Below are 21540 nucleotides of genomic sequence, written 5' to 3' on the forward strand. Positions count from 1 at the left end.
AAAACCTGTTTATTCCTCTAAGACCACCTCTGGCACGCACCCTTCCAACCTACACGGCAACACCTTCGCCTGAACTTTCACATCCATGTTCAACAAAGAGCTGGGCCTGTAGGACACACACTCTAGTGGGTCCTTCCCCGTCGCTGGCAACTTCCCCCACTCCACTGCCTCACTAAACATCCCCAACAGGTGTGGGGCCAACCTTGTCGCAAACTGCTTAAAAAACTCTGCCGGAAAGCCGTCCAGTTCTGGGGCCTTCCCCGACTCCACCCCCCCTGATACTATCCATCATCTCCCTCAGCCCCAGTGGCTCCTCAAATGCCTGCCTCAGTACCGCCCGACACACCACAAAAAAAATCAATTCTAGAGTACACCTTGCACACGTGCAAGAAGAAAGAATGCTCCCTCCTTCCCGGGTTCCAGGGATCTACGACCCCCATCTGTCCGGAAACCCTTCCAGCTCTCTCGCCATCCTCGACCTTCCGATCGACTTGGGGCTGAACCTGTCTACCTTCGGCTCCATCACACAGCATCCCCGTCCATGATCAGCTGGTATGAATCCAAGTCCGGAATCGCCACTAGTACCCTCTTGACAAACCCCGCATCGTCCCAATTAGGTTCATAAACATTGACTAACACTACCGGTGTCCCCTCTAACACCCCACTCATTATCGCAAACCTACCCCACCCCCCACCCCCCCCACCCAGATCCCGCACCTCCCTGGCCCCCATAACCCCATTTTCCTGCTCAGCCAAATGGCAACTCCCTTCGACTTCGAGTCAAACCCCGAGTGAAATACTTGTCCCACCCATCCCTTCCTCAGTCTAACCTGATCCTTCACCCAGAAATGTGTCTCCTGCACAAAAATCATGCCCTCTCTCAAACCCCTCAGATGTGTAAAAGCCTGGGACCGCCTAACCGGTCTGTTTATCCTGCGGACATTTCATCTCAGAATTCCTACTAAAGGCTTACGCCTCCACCACCTTCTGTCATGCGCCATCGTCTCCTTTTGATTCTGCTTCATCCAAACCTACTCTGAACCGGGCCCATCCTAGGTGCCCCCACCCCCCCCCCCCCCACCCCCCACCCCCCACCCCCCCCCCCGCGCCCAAGACCTCGCTCATCCTCCCAACCATCCACGTCGCACATCAAACCACCCCCCCCCCCCTCAATCTGGCCAACTCTCACGGCCTTCATCCCCCACCACACACCCATTCACTAGCATTGCCTGCTAGCGTGGCCTCTCCCACCCGAAGGCCCCCTTACTCACACTCCCACCACTCCCCCACCAACCCCACCTTAGCCTGCCGAACAGGCCCCCAACCACTCTAAATAATGACCAACCATCAACACAACGCAAAGGCCCCCTTCGGACACGCCCCTTACATGAAAAAGATACAAAATTCACAAATAACCTGCTCCCAAAAAACAAAAAGGCGGGAGGGGGAATCGATCGCCCCCTTGCAAACTTCAAACTTCTGAAATTCCATCCCCCCCCCCCAATCGGCAACCCAAAATAACCGCAACTCCCAACTTATGCAGATTTAACTACTCCATTCCTTACCACCCCACAGCTTTCCCTAAGCCGATGGTCCCTTCTAAAGTCATTCGTCTCCTCCGGCGTCTCTAAATATTACTCCCAGCCATCATGTGTTACCTAGAGTTTGGCTGGGTACAACACCCCAAACCGAATCTGCCGTCAGTACAACACCACCTTGGCCTTGTTGCAGCCCGCACACCACCTCCGCGCCGATGTCCTGGTAGATCCGCACTTGATTACCCTCCCATTCACAGACTCTCTTCGCCCTGGACCACCTGGACCCGCTGTTACCAGACTCATGAATGACCCTCTTATGGACTGAACTGATCTCTCCACATATCTTTATTGAATAGCACCACACTCCGTAAGCTTGATCTGTCTGGACTGTAAGCAGAGCAATATTTTTTACTGTACCTTTGTACACGTGAAAATAAATCCAAATCTAAATCAAGGTGCTCAGTCAAGTCCGTGTCCAGCACTGGCAGCAGGTCAGCCCATATCTTTGAGAACCGCACTCCCGGTCACAGAGCCGAAGAGGTGGCAGCAAATAAGCATGCGACCTCCAGGCAGTGGCAGCTAACAGCAGGAGCAAGCAGCAAGGATAGCCTGGGGCCACCTGCAGATGCACATGAAGCTCAACCAAGTAAACAAAAGTAAAAAAAAAAAAGGGACAAAGAAAAAGAGGGCACCCCTGATAGGGGTGCTGTCCAAACTACAACAAACAGCAATGGAGGCTTAAAAACTCAAATCAAAATGTGGGTAAAAGGATCAATTCAGCACCCCAGGTCCTGCGATGCCCACTGAGCACGAAAGGCCGTCATGGTGCCAGTGGACATCACATGCTCCCTCTCGAGGGACACCTGGCCATGAAGGAAGCCACGGAAGAGGGGCAGGCAGTCGGGCTGGACGACCCCCTCGACTGCCCGAGGCCTGGACCTGTTTATGGTGAGTTTCATCAAGCCCAGGAATAGGTTCACAAGGAGGACCTCCTCCTTGTCCGCTCCTCACCGGGTGCCCACAGATTAGAAGTGTGGGGCTGAAATGCAAACCAAACTTCAGTAAAAGTTTTGATAGGAAACTAAAAAGGTGCAGCCTAAAACATTTAACATAGGCATGGTCCACGGATGCTGCAAGACCACAAAAAGGGCAGGCATCAGCAGAGTCCGTGAACCGTGCCAATGACGGTTTCATGGTACTGCTGCATACAACACCCTCGACCCCAGTTTTCCAAGATTGAGGGGAATGACTCTTCCTTAGAGGGACCGGCATGCCAAGGCCTGGCAATGGGCGAGGGCGAGGAGGTGAAAGGTGTGCAGGAGCAGCCCAAACAGGAAAGTCCTCCGTGCAGTGCGAAAGGGCACGGAGGGCATTTCCTCGAGGTGGCTTGGGGAGAATACACTTGAGAGCTGTGAAGTGCCCACATAACTAATAAGGCCAATTCCCCTTTAAATAGTGGTTAAATAGCCTTCAGCTGTGGAACTAGAGGCTGCTCACAGTCAGAGGGAGTTAAAGTGGCCTGCAACATATAACCAAGAGCAGGGCTCCGTCTTGGAAGTGTTTGGTGAGACAGACAGGCAGCAGCTGTAGTTGCCCCTGTTATGGGTATACACAATGATGGAGGATGCTGACCCTCGACCTAAGACGGCCAACCCTCCCCGACCAGACCAATCACCCCCGGGCGTCCCCCCCCCTCCCACCTGAGCACTGTGGCATCATCTCCAATGGCCTTGAGCTGCATGGAAATGGCTCCTCATCACTTCAGTCCCCCTCAGCAGCCATTGCGCCAGCTTCACGTTTTAAAAGCGAGTGCTAATTGACGGTCGCATAACCTCTCTCTGGGAGCCGGTTAATTCCCGGGAAAAGGTTACATTGGACTTCTATCTCGCTAATGAGATAGAGATTGGTGCTAATTTGAGTCTCTGATCTTCTTGCGATGATTGGGCGGAATCCGGAACCCACCACTAGGAGCGGGCCGGTTCGATAGTGAACTGATTCGCGCCTGACACGGACCTCGATTTTGGTATCTCCCGCTATTTAACTGGCCCACCCAGAACCGTGCCGGGTGCAACGTGGTGGTTAAATTGCACCCTGCATGTTTTCAAGAAGTAGTTAGATATATCACTTGGGAGTAAGGGGAGCAAAGGATATGAGGGGAAGACAGGATTAGGCTATTGAGTTGAATGATTAGTTGTGATAATGAATGGCAGAGCAGGCTCGAAGGATCAAACAGCCTCTTCCTGCTCCTATTTTCCATGTTTCTATCCAATGAAAATCAAGCACCATGTAGGATCATTTGTCAAAGCAGAAATTGTGTTTTTACAATTCCTAAAAATATGAATCTAAACAAAAGGAGCATCTTACTCAAACACAATGGACAGAAATTGGTGGATGGTGAGTCTTCAGATAAATGCTGTCACTGAACGGCTATAACAATTTGCTATTTTCAAGGATTTTGTACTGATTTTCCAGCCATTACTGGAGGGTTGAAAATACTGCCCCATTCACCTTTCACTCATTTCCTTCATACCCTTAAGTTTCACTTTCCTGAACTGCAACCGTTCAATATTCTCTGGACGTCACAAAAGTTGATAATGAGTAACTGGTTTCCAGTAAAAGTTCTCAAACAAAAACCAGAAAAAAACTATTTCAAATGCCATGTATCCGCTCAAAGTACACTTGCCACGAAGTGTCTCCGCACACACTTTGAATCAATTTATTTACCTATTGCCCCACACAAAACATTGCCAGGAGCTTACATTTTGTTAGCCTATCAGAAACAAATGATGATCATGGAGACAACAATGTGGAGCATGCATTGGGTGTGAGGGAGGGATTAGGTTGGCAAATTAGGCGCAGAATGGTCATACTGTCCTGACTACTGATGATACAAGGCTAATAACCCCAAGTCAGGCGTACAAATCCAGTATGCCCAATTGTTCAATAGAACTCAATTGAAACAATTATGCAATCTGCCAGACTGAATCACTAATATCCTTCAGGAAGGAGAATTGATCCTCTTGCTGGCATATGCACAATTCTGTTTCTCAAAGACTTCAACAGGGAACCGGATCGGTCCTTGTCTGGGGCAGACAATGCATCATAGAGGCGACAAGTGTGTGTGTGGTGATGGTGGGAGGGTTGTGGAGAATAAGGGACCTGGAAAGACATGAAGCATCAGGGCATGTGATCTCTCTCGCTGGTCCTGTATTTTAGACTCTCAGCTTGATAAGTGCAGCAAATTTAATTTTACAAGACTGATAAACAAGCATATCTTCATCAGACCTTTCCTAATTTCACAAGTCATGCCGATTGAGTTTGAAGCTAAGATAATCTCAAAAGGCCTTTTTGTTTTGTTCTAGAGTGACATAGATGACCCGCTGAAGAGTTGCATTGAACTTGTGACCCCTTCCAATGGTGACAAAAATGCACATTAATATTGCAAAGTTAAGAAAATGTAGAAAACATAAATAACAAATGTATCCTACTGTGAGAAAACAGTAGGTCCCTTGTGTCACTTTGGGGAATGGATGGGTGGTGGGAGAAGTGCTCTTGCAGGATGGGAGGGCAATTCAAGCCTACCTAGATAACAGTGGGAGATATCTGCTGTTTTGTGAGGTCCACCTGATTGCACTGTCGATGTAAAGATGGGTGTGGCGCATACTCTACCAATCTATACAAGGTGCTGTTCATAGGAGTCACTATAGGAAGGAGTAAGTACTTCTACCAAAGGGTCGTGAATCTGTCAAATTCACTACCTGAGAGCGCAGTGGATGCTGGGACCTTGAGTAAATTTAAGGAGGACTTAGATGGACTTTTAATTATTAATGGGTTGAAGGATTACGGGCAGGACGGTGAAGATGAGGCCATGATGAGATAAGCCATAATCGGATTCAACAGTGGATCAGGCTCGAGGGGCTAAATTGCCTCCTCCTGCTCCTAGTCCTAATGTTCTTATGTTCAAAGAAAGACCATTCCCCCTGTGCAGCTCAAATCAAAGCTTCAGGCATGAATTTGTCAACAACGGACACTCATGGCTGCTGTCCCCAAAGCTAGACCTTTGCGAGAAAAATATAGTGAAGACTACTTGTGTCTCTGCTCCGCCTCTTATTCAATGAGGCAGTGCCAGTGTGTGGACACATAAAACAGGCTAAGGCCAGACAGAGGTGGTGCAGGGAATGGTGAAGGACAATTGCCTGCCCAGAAATCTGCACGATCCAGGAAGGAGTGTCTCAGTGTGTTGGTTTAATTATAACTGTCTGGGTCACTATGGCTGTGACTATCGCAGTTGGGACATTGTGGAGGCTGACAGTGAGGCCGGCTTTCCCTCGCCTATACAGATGAGTTTGGACCCCTGTTGAGGAGCAGTTGGAGAGAATGGAGGCAGTGGTAGACGAAATGTGAATTGATGAGAGTAAGGTCTGTTGTTGTAGTGTATCAGCTACCCAAGTAAGTAACTGCGAACCCCAGTGACTCTAGTAGTTCTCCCACAGAGATGTGTCTCCCCCCCCCCCCACCCCCCGACACCCCCGACGCAGTGGCGGTAGGAGACTGTTAAACTGCACTGCAGATAATGGAGGCCATCAGCAAATTCATATGATTTGATTCTGAGTTCAGCACAACTCTCCACAATCATTACCCCAATCCCAGGAAGCTCCACTCTTAACCAGCTGAGAGCATGCCATACATTTAAAACGCCGTGAAGTAATTGTTCAAGGAGGGTGTCCTTCACAAACATAAGAAAATTTTAAAAAGAAAAATAAAGGTTTCAATTCTTTTGCTTCTTCGTCCACTTCTTCCTCATCTGGCTTTTCACATCAGCCCTGGATACCCGTTTGATGAAGAAGCTAAAGATTTTTCGAAACAATTTGCATATTCACAAATGTTTCTAATCTGAAAGAAATTAAATATTAAATTAACTGGCTGCATGTATGAATTAGATGTACTTGTAAATTTATGAAAAGGCTCGACAGCTTGGGCTGAATTCTCCACCGGCGGGATGCTCCATTTTGCCGGCAGCCCGGGGGTTTCCTGACGGCATGGGGCTGCCCCACAATGGGAAACCCCATTGACCAGCCGGTGAAACGGAGCATTCCGCCGGTGCGCTGAACCAGAAACCTGGCGCGGCGGGACAGAGACTCTGCCCCTTGTCTCGCAAAATATAAAAATAAAGGCGTGGGGCGGGATTCTCCAATGCCGCAGAGTGTCCACGCCGTCGTAAACGCTCTTACGTCTGCACGGCGCTGGAGCGGTTCGCGCCGCTCCAGCTGCAGATCCTGCCGCGTACTGTGCACCGTGGGATCCGCGAATGCGCAGTTGCACCGGTGCCGATGAGGACATGCGCAGTGGCGCCGGCGCCAACAAGTGCATGCGCAGTGGCCTCCTTCAATGTGTCGGCACCGACGCAACACGGCGCAGGGCTACAGGGACCGACGTGTAGGAAAGGAGGCCCCCAGCCACAGAGACCGGCCCGCCGATCGGTGGGTCTCGTTCGCGGGCCAGGCCACATCGGAGAGCCCCCCCCCCAGGGTCGGACCCCTCCCTCCCCACAGGCCGCCACCCGACCCTTACACGCTGAGGTCCTGCCAGCCCAGAGCAGGTTAGAACGGCGCCGGCGGGATGCGACTCTTTTCCTACGGCCACTCGGCCCATCCGGAGAATCGGCGGGCCAGCCGCGTAGAGCGGCCCGCGGCCGGTGCAACACTATTTTATTAAGTTAGAAACTGTTGAACATATTTTCACTGTGGGTTAACACGATGTTAGATCGTGCACTATATGCACTCAGCACATAGTGAGGATAGAACATAGAAAATACAGCACAGAACAGGCCCTTCGGCCCACGATGTTGTGCCGAACCTTTGTCCTGGATTAATCATAGATTATCATTGAATTTACAGTGCAGAAGGAGGCCATTCGGCCCCCTGAGTCTGCACTGGCTCCTGGAAAGAGCACCCTACCCAAACTCAACACCTCCACCCAACACAAAGGGCAGTTTTGGACATTAAGGGCAATTTATCATTGGCCAATTCACCTAACCTGCACATCTTTGGACTGTGGGAGGAAACCGGAGCACCCGGAGGAAACCCACGCAGACACGGGGAGGACGTGCAGACTCCGCACAGACAGTGACCCAAGCCGGAATCGAACCTGGGACCCTGGAGCTGTGAAGCATTGTGCTATCCACAATGCTACCGTGCTGCCCTTAAGAACAAATGAATCGACACTATATAATTTTACCGTAATCCATGTACCTATCCAATAGCTGCTTGAAGGTCCCTAATGTTTCTGACTCAACTACTTCCACAGGCAGTGCATTCCATGCCCCCACTACTCTCTGGGTAAAGACGTTACCTCTGATATCCCTCCTATATCTTCCACCTTTCACCTTAAATTTATGTCCCCTTGTAATGGTTTGTTCCACCCGGGGAAAAAGTCTCTGACTGTCTACTCTATCTATTCCCCTGATCATCTTATAAACCTCTATCAAGTCGCCCCTCATCCTTCTCCGTTCTAATGAGAAAAGGCCTAGCACCCTCAACCTTTCCTGGTAAGACCTACTCTCCATTCCAGGCAACATCCTGGTAAATCTTCTTTGCACCTTTTCCAAAGCTTCCACATCCTTCCTAAAATGAGGCGACCAGAACTGTACACAGTACTCCAAATGTGGCCTTACCAAAGTTTTGTACAGCTGCATCATCACCTCACGGCTCTTAAATAGAAGTCAGAAGAGTGGTGGTGGATTCAATCCCTCTGTTAATGAACGCGAGCACACCATAGGCCTTCTTCACAGCTCTATCCACTTGAGTGGCAACTTTCAAAGATGTATGAACATAGACCCCAAGATCTCTCTGCTCCTCCACATTGCCAAGAACTCTACCATTAACCCTGTATTCCGCATTCATATTTGTCCTTCCAAAATGGACAACCTCACACTTTTCAGGGTTAAACTCCATCTGCCACTTCTCAGCCCAGCTCTGCATCCTATCTATGTCTCTTTGCAGCCGACAACAGCCCTCCTCACTATCCACAACTCCACCAATCTTCGTATCGTCTGCAAATTTACTGACCCACCCTTCAACTCCCTCATCCAAGTCATTAATGAAAATCACAAACAGCAGAGGACCCAGAACTGATCCCTGCGGTACGCCACTGGTAACTGGGATCCAGGCTGAATATTTACCATCCACCACCACTCTCTGACTTCTATCGGTTAGCCAGTTCGTTATCCAACTGGCCAAATTTCCCACTATCCCATGCCTCCTTACTTTGTGCAGAAGCCTACCATGGGGAACTTTATCAAATGCCTTACTAAAATCCGTGTACACTACATCCACTGATTTACCTTCATCCACATGCTTGGTCACCTCCTCAAAGAATTCAATAAGATTTGTAAGGCAAGACCTACCCCTCACAAATCCGTGCTGACTATCCCTAATCAAGCAGTGTCTTTCCAGATGCTCAGAAATCCTATCCTTCAGTACCCTTTCCATTACTTTGCCTACCACCGAAGTAAGACTAACTGGCCTGTAATTCCCAGGGTTATCCCTAGTTCCTTTTTTGAACAGGGGCACGACATTCGCCACTCTCCAATCCCCTGGTACCACCCCTGTTGACAGTGAGGACGAAAAGATAATTGCCAACGGCTCTGCAATTTCATCTCTTGCTTCCCATAGAATCCTTGGATATATCCCGTCAGGCCCGGGGGACTTGTCTATCCTCAAGTTTTTCAAAATGCCCAACACATCTTCCTTCCTAACAAGTATTTCCTCGAGCTTACCAATCTGTTTCACACTGTCCTCTCCAACAATATCGCCCCTCTCATTTGTAAATACAGAAGAAAAGTACTCATTCAAGACCTCGCCTATCTCTTCAGACTCAATACACAATCTCCCGCTACTGTCCTTGATCGGACCTACCCTCGCTCTAGTCATTCTCATATTTCTCACATATGTGTAAAAGGCCTTGGGGTTTTCCTTGATCCTACCCGTTCATGCCCTCTCTTAGCTTTCCTAATCACTTTCTTCAGTTCCCTCCTGGCTATCTTGTATCCCTCCAATGCCCTGTCTGAACCTTGTTTCCTCAGCCTTACATAAGTCTCCTTTTTTCTCTTAACAAGACATTCAACCTCTCTTGTCAACCATGGTTCCCTCACTCGACCATCTCTTCCCTGCCTGACAGGGAACAGATGGACACTGGGAGCGGATGGACACTGGGAGCAGATGGACAGTGGGAGCAGATGGATGGTGAGAGCAGATAGACACTGGGAGCAGATTGACACTGGGAGCAGATGGATGTCAGGAGCAGATGGACGGCGGAGGCAGATCGATCCTGGGAGCAGATGGATACTGGGAGCAGATGGACACTGGGAGCAGATCGACACTGGGTGCAGATCGACAGTGGGAGCGGATGGACACTGGGAGCAGATGGACGTTGGGAGCAGATGGACGGTGGGAGCAGATGGACACTGGGAGCAGATGGACGGTGGGAGCAGTTGGACACTGGGAGCAGATCGACACTTGGAGCAGATGGACTGTCGGAGCAGATGGACACAGGGAGCAGATGGACGGTGGGAGCAGATGGCCATTGGGAGCAGATGGACGCTGGGAACAGATGGCCGGTGCGAGCAGATGGACATTGGGAGCAGATGGACGGTGGGAGCAGATGGACAGTGGGAGCAGATCGACACTGGGAGCAGATGGATGGTGGGAGCAGATGGACGGTGGGAACAGATGGACACTGGGAGCAGATGGACACGGGGAACAGATGGCCGGGGGGAGCTAATGGACACTGGGAGCAGATGGACACTGGGAGCAAATGGACGGTGGGAGCAGATGGACATTGGGAGCAGATGGACGGTGGGAGCAGATGGAGGGTTTGGCAGATGCACACTGGGAGCAGATGGACACTGGGAGCAGATGGACACTGGGAGCAGATGGATGGTGGGAACAGATGGACACTGGGAGCAGATGGACGGTGGGAGCAGATGGACAGCGGGAGCAAATGTACACTGGGAGCAGATGGACGGTGGGCGAAGATGGAAGGTGGGAGCAGATGGAGACTGGGAGCAGATGGACACTGGGAGCAGATCGACACTTGGATCAGATGGACACTGGGAGCAGATAGACGGTGGTAGCAGATGGACACCTGGAGCAGATGGACACCTGGAGCAGATGGACACTGGGAGCAGATGGACGGTGGGAGCATATGGACACTGGAAGCAGGTGGACAGTGGGAGCAGATGGATGGTGGGAGCAGATAGATGCTGGGAGCTGATGGACACTGGGAGTAGATGGACGGTGGGAGCAGATGGATGGTGAGAGCAGATGGACACTGAGAGCAGATGGATGTCGGGAGCAGTTGGACGGCGGAGGCAGATCGACACTGGGAGCAGATGGACGGTGGGCGCACATGGACACTGGGAGAAGATCGACGGTGGGAGCAGATGGATGGTGGGAGCAGATGGACGGTGGGAACAGATGGACAATGGGAGCAGATGGACACTGGGAGCAGATGGACACTGGGAGCTGATGGATGGTGGGAGCAGATGGAGGGTTTGGCAGATGCACACTGGGCGCAGATGGACACTGGGAGAAGATGGACACTGGGAGCAGATGGATGGTGGGAACAGATGGACACTGGGTGCAGATGTACGGTGGGAGCAGATTGACAGCGGGAGCAAATGGACACTGGGAGCAGATGGACGGCGGGAGAAGATGGAAGGTGGGAGTAGATGGATGGTGGGAGCAGATGGACACTGGGAGCAGATGGACCCTTGGAGCAGGTCGACACTGGGAGTAGATAGACAGATGGATGGTGGGAGCAGATGGATGGTGGGAGCAGATGGACGGTGGGAGCAGATGGACACTGGGAGCAGATGGACACTGGGAGCAGATGGACACTGGGAGCAGATGGACAGTGGGAGCAGATGGACATTGGGAGCAGATGGACGGTGGGAGCAGATGGACACTGGGAGCAGATGGACGGTGGGAGCAGATGGACACTGGGAGCAGGTGGACACTGGGAGCAGGTGGACACTGGGTGCCGATGGACACTGGGAGCAGATGGATGGTGGGAGCAGATGCATACTGGGAGCAGATGGACACTTGGAGCAGATGGACGGTGGGAGCAGATGGACACTGGGAGCAGATGGATACTGGGAGAAGGTGGACATTGGGAGCAGATGGACACTGGGAGCAGATAGACAGTGGGAGCAGATGGGGACTGGGAGCAGAGAGACACTGGGAGCAGATGGACGGCGGGAGCAGATGGACGGCGGAAGCAGATCGATCCTGGGAACTGATAGAGACAGGGAGCAGATGGATTCTAGGAGCAGATCGACACTGGGAGCAGATGGACACTGTGACCAGATGGACGGTGGGAGCAGCTGGACACTGGGAGCAGATGGACACTGGGAGCAGATGGATGGTGGGAGCAGATGGACACTGGGAGCAGATGGACGGTGGGAGCAGATGGACAGCGGGAGCAAATGGACACTGGCAGCAAATGGACGGCGGGAGAAGATGGAAGGTGGGAGAAAATGGATGGTGGGAGCAGATGGACACTGGGAGCAGGTTGACACTGGGAGCAGATGGAGACTGGGTGCAGATGGACACTGGGAGCAGATCGACACTGAGATCAGATGGACACTGGGAGCAGATAGACGGTCGGAGCAGATGGACACCTGGAGCAGATGGACACCTGGAGCAGGTGGACACTGGGAGCAGATGGACGGTGGGAGCAGATGGACGGTGGGAGCAGACGGGCACTGGGAACAGATGGACACTGGGAGCGGATGGACACTGGGAACAGATGGACAGTGGGAGCAGATGGATGGTGGGAGCAGATGGACACTGGGAGCTGATGGACACTGGGAGTAGATGGACGGTGGGAGCAGATGGATGGTGAGAGCAGATGGACACTGGGAGCAGATGGATGTCGTGAGCTGATGGACGGCGGAGGCAGATCGACACTGGGAGCAGATGGACGGTGGGAGCACATGGACACTGGGAGAAGATGGACGGTGGGAGCAGATGGGTGGTGGGAGCAGATGGACGGTGGGAACAGACGGACACTGGGAGCAGATGGACACTGGGAGCAGATGGACACTGGGAGCAGATGGATGGTGGGAGCAGATGGACGGTGGGAGCAGATGGACATTGGGAGCAGATTGACGGTGGGAGCAGATGGTCACTGGGAGCACATGGACACTGGGAGAAGATGAACCGTGGGAGCAGATGGACACTGGGAGCAGATGTACACTGGGTGCCGGGGGACATGGGGAGCAGATGGACACTGGGAGCAGATGGACGGTTGGAGTTGATGGATGGTGTGAGCAGATGGACACTGGGAGCAGATGGACACTGGGAGCAGATGGACGGTGGGAGCAGATGGACACTGGGAACAGATGAACACTGAGAGCGGATGGTCACTGGGAGCAGATGGACAGTGGGAGCAGATGGATGGTGCGAGCAGATAGACCCTGGGAGCAGATTGACACTGGGAGCAGATCGACAGTGGGAGCAGATGGAAGGCGGAGGCAGATCGATCCTGGGAGCAGATGGATACTGGGAGCAGATGGATACTGGGAGCTGATGGATACTGGGAGCAGATGGATACTGGGAGCAGATGGACACTGGGAGCAGATCAACACTGGGTGCAGATCGACAGTGGGATCAGATGGACACTGGGAGATGATGGACGGTGGGAGCAGATGGACGGTGGGAGCAGATGGACGGTGGGGGCAGATCGACACTTGGAGCAGATCGACACTGGGAGCAGATCGACAGTGGGAGCAGATGGACACTTGGAGCAGATGGACGGTGGGAGCAGATGGACACAGGGAGCAGATGGAGACTTGGAGAAGGTGGACACTGGGAGCAGATGGGCGTTAGGAGCAGATAGACACTGGGAGCAGGTGGACGGTGGGAGCAGATGGACGTTGGGAGCAGATGGACACTGGGAACAGTTGGACGGTGTGAGCAGATGGGCATTGGGAACAGATAGACGGTGGGAGCAGATGGACAGTGGGAGCAGATGGACACTGGGAGCAGATGGACGGGGGAACAGATGGACACTGGGAGAAGATGGACGGTGGGAGCAGATGGATGGTGGGAGCAGAAGGACGGTGGGAGCAGATGGACACTGGGAGCAGATGGAGACTGGGAGCAGATGGACGGTGGGAACAGATGGACATTGGGAGCAGATGGACTCTGGGAGCAGATGGACGGTGGGAGCAGATGGACACTGGGAGCAGATGGACTCTGGGAGCAGGTGGACACTGGGTGCCGATGGACACTGGGAGCAGATGGACAGTGGGAGCAGATGGATGGTGGGAGCAGATGCACACTGGGAGCAGATGGACACTTAGAGCCGATGGACGGTGGGAGCAGATGGACACTGGGAGGAGATGGAAACTGGGAGAAGGTGGACATTGGGAGCAGATGGACACTGAGAGCAGATAGACGGTGGGAGCAGATGGATGGTGGGAGCAGATGGGCACTGGGAACAGAGAGACACTGGGAGCAGATGGACGGCGGGAGCAGATGGACGGCGGAAGCAGATCGATACTGGGAGCTGATGGACACTGGGAGCAGATGGATTCTGGGAGCAGATTGACACTGGGAGCAGATGGACAGTGGGAGCAGATGGACACTGACCAGATGGACGGTGGGAGCAGCTGGACACTGGGAGCAGATGGACACTGGGAACAGATGGATGGTGGGAGCAGATGGAGGGTTTGGCAGATGCACACTGGGAGCAGATGGACACTGGGAGCAGATGGACACTGGGAGCAGACGGATGGTGGGAACAGATGGACACTGGGAGCAGATGGACGGTGGGAGCAGATGGACAGCGGGAGCAAATGGACAGTGGGAGCAAATGTACGGCGGGAGAAGATGGACGGTGGGAGCAGATGGATGGTGGGAGCAGATGGACACTGGGAGCAGGTTGACACTGGGAGCAGATGGAGACTGGGTGCAGATGTACACTGGGAGCAGATCGACACTGGGAACAGATGGACACTGGGAGCAGATAGGCGGTAGGAGCAGACGGACACCTGGAGCAGTTGGACACCTGGAGCAGGTGGACACTGGCAGCAGATGGACGGTGGGAGCAGATGGACGGTGGGAGCAGAACGGCACTGGGAACAGATTGTCACTGGGAGCGGATGGACACTGGGAGCAGATGGACAGTGGGAGCAGATGGATGGTGGGAGCAGATAGACACTGGGAGCTGATGGACACTGGGAGTAGATGGACGGAGGGAGCAGATGGATGGTGAGAGCAGATGGACACTGGGAGCAGATGGATGTCGGGAGCAGTTGGATGGCGGAGGCAGATCGACACTGGGAGCAGATGGACGGTGGGAGCACATGGACACTGGGAGAAGATGGACGGTGGGAGCAGATGGATGGTGGGAGGAGATGGAACGGTGGGAACAGATGGACACTGGGAGCAGATGGACACGGGGAGCAGATGGACACTGGGAGCAGATGGACGGTGGCAGCAGATGGACACTGGGAGCAGATGTACACTGGTAGCAGGTGGACACGGGGAGCAGATGGACACTGGGAGCAGATGGACGGTGGGAGCAGATGGACGGTGGGAGCAGATGGATGGTGGGAGCAGATGGGCACTGGGAGCAGAGGGACACAGGGAGCAGATGGACGGCGGGAGCAGATGGACGGCGGAAGCAGATCGATCCTGGGAGCTGATGGAGATTGGGAGCATGTGGTTTCTGGGAGCAGATGGACACTGGGAGCAGATGGACAGTGGGAACAGATGGACACTGTGAGCAGATGGACGGTGGGAGCAGATGGACACTGGGAGCAGATGGACACTGGGAGCAGATGGAAACTGGGAGCAGATGGAGGGTTTGAGCAGATGGAAACTGGGAGCAGATGGACACTGGGAGCAGGTGGACGGTGGGAGCAGATCGACGTTGGGAGCAGATGGACACTGGGAACAGATGGACGGTGGGAGCAGATGGACATTGGGAACAGATGTATGGTGGGAGCATAATGGACAGTGGAAGCAGATGGACACTGGGAGCAGATGGACACTGGGAGCAGATGGATGGTGGGGGCAGATGGAGGGTTTGGCAGATGGACACTGGGTACAGATGGACACCGGGAGCAGATGGACACTGGGAGCAGATGGATGGTAGGAACAGATGGACACTGGGAGCAGATGGACGGTGGGAGCAGATGGACAGCGGGAGCAAATGGACACTGGGAGCAGATGGACGGCGGGAGAAGATGGAAGGTGGGAGCAGATGGATGGTGGGAGCAGATGGACACTGGGAGCAGATCGACACTGGGATCAGATGGACACTGGAAGCAATTAGACGGTGGGAGCAGATGGAGACCTGGAGCAGATGGACACCTGGAGCAGGTGGACACTGGGAGCAGATGGACGGTGGGAACAGATGGACGGTGGGAGCAGACGGGCACTGGGAACAGATGGACACTGGGAGCGGATGGACACTGGGAGCAGATGGACACTGGGAGCAGATGGATGGTGGGAGCAGATTGACACTGGGAGCAGATGGACACTGGGAGTAGATGGACGGTGGGAGCAGATGGATGGTGAGAGCAAATGGAAACTGGGAGCAGATGGATGTCGGGAGCAGATGGACGGCGGAGGCAGATCGATCCTGGGAGCAGATGGATACAGGGAGCAAATGGACAATGGGTGCAGATCGACACTGGGTGCAGATCGACAGTGGGAGCAGATGGACCCTGGGAGCAGATGGATGGTGGGAGTAGATGGACGGTGGGAGCAGATGGACGGTGGGAGCAGACGGGCACTGGGAACAGATGGACACTGGGAGCGGATGGACACTGGGAGCAGATGGACACTGGGAGCAGATGGATGGTGGGAGCAGATTGACACTGGGAGCAGATGGACACTGGGAGCAGATGGACACTGGGAGTAGATGGACGGTGGGAGCAGATGGATGGTGAGAGCAAATGGAAACTGGGAGCAGATGGATGTCGGGAGCAGATGGACGGCGGAGGCAGATCGATCCTGGGAGCAGATGGATACAGGGAGCAAATGGACAATGGGAGCAGATCGACACTGGGTGCAGATCGACAGTGGGAGCAGATGGACCCTGGGAGCAGATGGATGGTGGGAGTAGATGGACGGTGGGAGCAGATGGACGGTGGGAGCAGATGGACGGCGGAAGCAGATCGATACTGGGAGCTGATGGACACTGGGAGCAGATGGATTCTGGGAGTAGATCGACAGTGGGAGCAGATGGACACAGGGAGCAGATGGACAGTGGGAGCAGATGGACACTGGGAGCGGATGGACACTGGGAGCAGATGGACTGTGGGAGCAGATGGACACTGGGAGCAGGTGGACGGTGGGAGCAGATTGACACTGGGAGTAGATCGACAGTGGGAACAGATGGACACAGGGAGCAGATGGACAGTGGGAGCAGATGGACACTGGGAGCGGATGGACACTGGGAGCAGGAGGACGGTGGGAGCAGATGGCCGTTGGGAGCAGATGGACACTGGGAACAGATGGCCAGTGGGAGCAGATGGACATTGGGAGTAGATGGACGGTGGGAGCAGATGGATGGTGAGAGCAAATGGAAACTGGGAGCAGATGGATGTCGGGAGCAGATGGACGGCGGAGGCAGATCGATCCTGGGAGCAGATGGATACAGGGAGCAAATGGACAATGGGTGCAGATCGACACTGGGTGCAGATCGACAGTGGGAGCAGATGGACCCTGGGAGCAGATGGATGGTGGGAGTAGATGGACGGTGGGAACAGATGGCCGTTGGGAGCAGATGGACACTGGGAACAGATGGCCAGTGGGAGCAGAAGGACATTGGGAGCAGATGGACGGTGGGAGCAGATGGACAGTGGGAGCAGATCGACACTGGGAGCAGATGGATGGTGGGAGCAGATGGACGGAGGGAACAGATGGACACTGGGAGCAGATGGACACGGGAAGCAGATGGCCGGGGGGAGCTGATGGACACTGGGAGCAGATGGACACTGGGAGCAGATGGACAGTGGGAGCAGTTGGTCAGGGGGAGCAGATGGAGAGTGGGAGCATATGGACATTGGGAGCAGATGGACGGTGGGAGCAGATGGACACTGGGAGCACATGGACACTGGGAGCAGATGGACGTTGGGAGCAGATGGACACTGGGAACAGATGGACACTGGGAGCGGATGGACACTGGGAGCAGATGGACAGTGGGAGCAGATGGATGGTGAGAGCAGATAGACACTGGTAGCAGATTGACACTGGGAGCAGATGGATGTCGGGAGCAGATGGACGGCGGAGGCAGATCGATCCTGGGGGCAGATGGATACTTGGAGCAGATGGACACTGGGAGCAGATTGACACTGGGTGCAGATCGACAGTGGGAGCAGATGGACACTGGGAGCAGATGGACGGTGGGAGCAGATGGACGGAGGGAGCAGATGGACAGTGGGTGCTGATGGACACTGGGAGCAGATGGACACTGGGAGCAGATGGACGGTGGGAGCAGATGGACACTGGGAACAGATGGGCACTGGGAGCTGATGGACACTGGGAGCAGATGGATTCTGGGAGCAGATTGACACTGGGAGCAGATGGACAGTGGGAGCAGATGGACACTGACCAGATGGACGGAGGGAGCAGCTGGACACTGGGAGCAGATGGACACTGGAAACAGATGGATGGTGGGAGCAGATGGAGGGTTTGGCAGATGCACACTGGGAGCAGATGGACACTGGGAGCAGATGGACACTGGGAGCAGACGGATGGTGGGAACAGATGGACACTGGGAGCAGATGGACGGTGGGAGCAGATGGACAGCGGGAGCAAATGTACGGCGGGAGATGATGGACGGTGGGAGCAGATGGATGGTGGGAGCAGATGGACACTGGGAGCAGGTTGACACTGGGAGCAGATGGAGACTGGGTGCAGATGTACACTGGGAGCAGATCGACACTGGGAACAGATGGACACTGGGAGCAGATAGGCGGTAGGAGCAGACAGACACCTGGAGCAGTTGGACACCTGGAGCAGGTGGACACTGGCAGCAGATGGACGGTGGGAGCAGATGGACGGTGGGAGCAGATGGACGGTGGGAGCAGAACGGCACTGGGAACAGATGGACACTGGGAGCGGATGGACACTGGGAGCAGATGGACAGTGGGAGCAGATGGATGGTGGGAGCAGATAGACACTGGGAGCTGATGAACACTGGGAGTAGATGGCCGGGGGAGAAGATGGATGGTGAGAGCAGATGGACACTGGGAGCAGATTGATGTCGGGAGCAGATGGATGGCGGAGGCAGATCGACACTGGGAGCAGATGGACGGTGGGAGCACATGGACACTGGGAGAAGATGAACGGTGGGAGCAGATGGATGGTGGGAGGAGATGGACGGTGGGAACAGATGGACACTGGGAGCAGATGGATGGTGGGAGCAGATGGATGGTGGGAGCAGATAGACACTGGGAGCTGATGGACACTGGGAGTAGATGGATGGAGGGAGAAGATGGATGGTGAGAGCAGATGGACACTGGGAGCAGATGGATGTCGGGAGCAGATGGATGGCGGAGGCAGATCGACACTGGGAGCAGATGGACGGTGGGAGCACATGGACACTGGGAGAAGATGAACGGTGGGAGCAGATGGATGGTGGGAGGAGATGGACGGTGGGAACAGATGGACACTGGGAGCAGATGGATGGTGGGAGCAGATTGACACTGGGAGCAGATGGACACTGGGAGTAGATGGACGGTGGGAGCAGATGGATGGTGAGAGCAAATGGAAACTGGGAGCAGATGGATGTCGGGAGCAGATGGACGGCGGAGGCAGATCGATCCTGGGATCAGATGGATACAGGGAGCAAATGGACAATGGGTGCAGATCGACACTGGGTGCAGATCGACAGTGGGAGCAGATGGACCCTGGGAGCAGATGGATGGTGGGAGTAGATGGACGGTGGGAGCAGATGGACGGTGGGAGCAGACGGGCACTGGGAACAGATGGACACTGGGAGCGGATGGACACTGGGAGCAGATGGCCACTGGGAGCAGATGGATGGTGGGAGCAGATTGACACTGGGAGCAGATGGACACTGGGAGTAGATGGACGGTGGGAGCAGATGGATGGTGAGAGCAAATGGAAACTGGGAGCAGATGGATGTCGGGAGCAGATGGACGGCGGAGGCAGATCGATCCTGGGAGCAGATGGATACAGGGAGCAAATGGACAATGGGTGCAGATCGACACTGGGTGCAGATCGACAGTAGGAGCAGATGGACCCTGGGAGCAGATGGATGGTGGGAGTAGATGGACGGTGGGAGCAGATGGACGGTGGGAGCAGATGGACGGCGGAAGCAGATCGATACTGGGAGCTGATGGACACTGGGAGCAGATGGATTCTGGGAGTAGATCGACAGTGGGAGCAGATGGACACAGGGAGCAGATGGACAGTGGGAGCAGATGGACACTGGGAGCGGATGGACACTGGGAGCAGATGGACTGTGGGAGCAGATGGACACTGGGAGCAGGTGGACGGTGGGAGCAGATTGACACTGGGAGTAGATCGACAGTGGGAGCAGATGGACACAGGGAGCAGATGGACAGTGGGAGCAGATGGACACTGGGAGCGGATGGACACTGGGAGCAGGAGGACGGTGGGAGCAGATGGCCGTTGGGAGCAGATGGACACTGGGAACAGATGGCCAGTGGGAGCAGATGGACATTGGGAGTAGATGGACGGTGGGAGCAGATGGATGGTGAGAGCAAATGGAAACTGGGAGCAGATGGATGTCGGGAGCAGATGGACGGCGGAGGCAGATCGATCCTGGGAGCAGATGGATACAGGGAGCAAATGGACAATGGGTGCAGATCGACACTGGGTGCAGATCGACAGTGGGAGCAGATGGACCCTGGGAGCAGATGGATGGTGGGAGTAGATGGACGGTGGGAGCAGATGGCCGTTGGGAGCAGATGGACACTGGGAACAGATGGCCAGTGGGAGCAGAAGGACATTGGGAGCAGATCGACAGTGGGAGCAGATGGACACTGGGAGCAGATGGACGGTGGGAGCAGATGGACGGAGGGAGCAGATGGACAGTGGGTGCTGATGGACACTGGGAGCAGATGGACACTGGGAGCAGATGGACGGTGGGAGCAGATGGACACTGGGAACAGATGGGCACTGGGAGCTGATGGACACTGGGAGCAGATGGATTCTGGGAGCAGATTGACACTGGGAGCAGATGGACAGTGGGAGCAGATGGACACTGACCAGATGGACGGAGGGAGCAGCTGGACACTGGGAGCAGATGGACACTGGAAACAGATGGATGGTGGGAGCAGATGGAGGGTTTGGCAGATGCACACTGGGAGCAGATGGACACTGGGAGCAGATGGACACTGGGAGCAGACGGATGGTGGGAACAGATGGACACTGGGAGCAGATGGACGGTGGGAGCAGATGGACAGCGGGAGCAAATGTACGGCGGGAGATGATGGACGGTGGGAGCAGATGGATGGTGGGAGCAGATGGACACTGGGAGCAGGTTGACACTGGGAGCAGATGGAGACTGGGTGCAGATGTACACTGGGAGCAGATCGACACTGGGAACAGATGGACACTGGGAGCAGATAGGCGGTAGGAGCAGACAGACACCTGGAGCAGTTGGACACCTGGAGCAGGTGGACACTGGCAGCAGATGGACGGTGGGAGCAGATGGACGGTGGGAGCAGAACGGCACTGGGAACAGATGGACACTGGGAGCGGATGGACACTGGGAGCAGATGGACAGTGGGAGCAGATGGATGGTGGGAGCAGATAGACACTGGGAGCTGATGAACACTGGGAGTAGATGGACGGAGGGAGAAGATGGATGGTGAGAGCAGGTGGACACTGGGAGCAGATTGATGTCGGGAGCAGATGGATGGCGGAGGCAGATATAGACTTGGAGCAGATGGACGGTGGGAGCACATGGACACTGGGAGAAGATGAAC

At 54.5% G+C, this 21540-nt stretch overlaps 1 pseudogene; it reads left to right on the forward strand.

Moving 5' to 3' along the window:
* Positions 1-21540, forward strand: part of LOC140418097 (interferon-inducible GTPase 5-like) — a 105290-nt pseudogene that overhangs the window by 2559 nt on the left and 81191 nt on the right.

Source organism: Scyliorhinus torazame, chromosome 5 (assembly GCF_047496885.1).
Source record: "Scyliorhinus torazame isolate Kashiwa2021f chromosome 5, sScyTor2.1, whole genome shotgun sequence".
In the NCBI taxonomy this organism is placed as follows: domain Eukaryota; kingdom Metazoa; phylum Chordata; class Chondrichthyes; order Carcharhiniformes; family Scyliorhinidae; genus Scyliorhinus; species Scyliorhinus torazame.